Source organism: Octodon degus, unplaced genomic scaffold (assembly GCF_000260255.1).
Source record: "Octodon degus isolate 3935 unplaced genomic scaffold, OctDeg1.0 scaffold00155, whole genome shotgun sequence".
Lineage (NCBI taxonomy): Eukaryota > Metazoa > Chordata > Mammalia > Rodentia > Octodontidae > Octodon > Octodon degus.
In genome coordinates, this window is record NW_004524731.1 from 1,579,168 (window position 1) to 1,582,203 (window position 3,036).

Genomic DNA, 3,036 nt, shown 5'->3' on the forward strand with positions numbered 1-3,036 from the left:
GCACGGTAGCAGGAAACTCTCTGCACACTCCCAGACATGATATTTTGCCTAAACACTATTAGTACAAATCTTTCTTCTCATTGAACTAAGAGAAGGTAGCTGTATATCTATCCTATTTTTCATATACACACATATATATATATATTTTTTTTTTCACTACAAAATGGTCCTTTGTGTATATCCCCCTTTTTTGTTCTGTTTTATCAGAGATGGGTATTCCATTGTTATTCAAATATTGTAGGTGCTTGAATTCAGCAAAATAACCTAATATAGTCCAATACTCCATAATAGTGGTTTATCAACAGAACTGGCAATGTCAGAAGTTGTTGACTCGAGCCTTTTACAACTCAGCATATTAATGTGGCTTTACTTTTTATACTTCATGGTTATACTTTTCTGCTGGATGGTTAAGACCAAGTTAAAGCAAGGACTATATAACTAAAAATGTAGCTTTTTTTAATCTGACAAGGTCAGTCAAATCCCCTCAGGATTTACCCTGAAACCATGTCAGCAGTTTGTAGATCTTTTGACAGTGTTAACCATGTGGATGAGTCACAGCCATTGCTTGACCAGTTTACTCTCTGTGAAAGCCTGAGAGAATGCTTTCTCTCTAGGTGACTCTCCGTAGGCACCCTATACATTGTCAATCACTTTCCTCTGTGGCCCCATAATCTCCTTGATCAGAAAATTTGGGACACCACTGAGTTACAGGATTTTACAGTACAGGTTCTCTCATGTCCTGAGTCCTCACTGACCTTGAAAGGACAAGGCCAAAATACTGACTATCTTTGTAGCCCTTTTTTTTTCCTCTGATTTTTGGTCTGCACACTTAAGTTGTTAACTCTCCAGAAGAGAAGCTTAATGATATTATTACCCTATAACAGAGGCAGTTGCGCTTAACATCACTATCTGTCTGAATATCAAATGTCTTAGACATAACATGGAATGGGTATTTTCCAACAATCAATGATATTCTAAACTTTAAATCCCTATAAAATGTATAAAACAAATTACAGTTTTATACAAAAATTTAGAAATCAAACCATATACAACATTGTAGCAGCACAATCCTATGACATTTTTTTTCTTGTCTCTTGTTCTTTTTTATTACCTTTTTTTTGAAAACAAACATTTACTTGAGAGAGAGAGTATAGCAACAATTGATATGACATTAGAAGCCATACACATTTGGAAGACAAGAATGATAGGTATTCCAAGTATGGTTTTAATATTACACATTGCTATCCTCAGTGTAGTTGCTTAGTTCACAGGTATCAGCATATAGAGTTAGTCAGGGTGAGAATTCTACCAATTAACTGCTAGTTTCAAAAACATGATGGAGATTCTTAGGATCACTGCCTTAACCATCTTGTTTGCATAAATGTATGGTTTTGCCCCTGCCATGTTTCCTAGCTTTTCTCCTTGCTCTCTCTTTGTTATTTAATCCTTAAGATCTTGCTTTCCATTTAACTATGTTATACCTTCCAATTTTTATTTCTTCTTTTTAGTTCTTACACTAGGGAGACAATATGATACTTAAAAATGTGAGTCCAGTTTATTTCACTTATGAGTATAGATATACAAGTTGTATCCATTTATATATAAATGCTTCGAGTTTATTATTCTTTATGGCTGAGTAATACTCAATTGTATAAAAACACTATGTCTTTTTTTGTCCATTCCTCAGGTGATGGGCATCTTGGTTGTTTCCAAGATGTGGCCATCACAAATTGTGCTGCTATAAACATAGGCACACATATATCACTATGGTATGATGTTTTCAGTTATTTTGGGAAAATTCTCAGAAGGAGAATAGCTGCATTGAATGGGATTTCCAGTCCTACTTTTTAAAGGAGTCGCCACACTGATTTCCGTAATGGTTGCACCAGGCTACATTCCCACCAGCAGTGGAGAAGTGTTCCTTTTCCTTCATAGCCTGTCCAACATTTGCTGTTGGTTGATATGATAGCCATTCTTTCTGGGGTGAGATGGTATCTCAGTGTTGTTTTAATTTGCATTTCATGGATGGCTAGTAATGTGGAGCATTTTTCATGTATTTATTACCTTCTTGTATTTCATCCTCTAAGAAGTGTATGTTCATCTCTGATGCCCATGTCTGGATTGGGTCTTTAAATTTTGGGGCTGTAATATTTTTTAGTTCTTTATAAATTCTAGAGAGCAGACCTTTATCTGAGTGCTTATTAGTCAAAATTTTTCCAGATTTGTGGGTTGTCTTTTCATTCTGTTGATAATTTCTTTTGACATGCAAAATCTTCTTAATAAAAGGAGGTCCCAGTTGTTAATTCTTTCAAGTATTACCCGTGTGATTTGATTTTAGTTCATGAACTGTTTGCCTACCCCTATGTCTTCAAGAGTTCCTCCTACTTTGTCTTCCAGGAGATTTAGTATTTCTGTCTTAATGTTTAGATCGTTAAACCATTTTGACTTTAGTTTATTGCATGATAGACCTGGGTCAAATTTCAGTTTTTTTCATGTAGAGAGCCAGTTTTTCCAGCACCATTTGATAAAGACACTATCTTTCTCCCAGTAAGCATATTTGACTCCTTCATTGAAGATAAGGTTGCTGAGTGTGTTTATAGTTATGTCTACATCTTCTATTCTATTCCTTTGATCATCAGGTCCATTTTTTTAATGCCAATATCATGCTGATTTTATCATAGTAGATTTTTTTTCGGTACCTGGGATTGAACTCAGGATCTTGAGCTTGCCAAGTAAGCACTTATTCTACTAATTTATCTCCCAGGACCCTGGTCTCAGTAGCTTTGTAGTATAATTTCAAGTTAGGAATTGTAATGCCTCCTGCCTTGTCTTTATTGCTCAGAATTGCCTTTGCTATTCTAGGTCTTTTCTGGTTTCAAACAGATTTTAGGAATGATTTCTCTAGGTCTTTGAGGTATGTTGGTGTTATTTTTTTTAATTGTCCAAAACTTCTTGTCAAGAAAAAAATCATTAAAGCATATACATAAAAGTATTACCTATGGAAGAACAAAATTAAATAGCATCTTATTCCACATT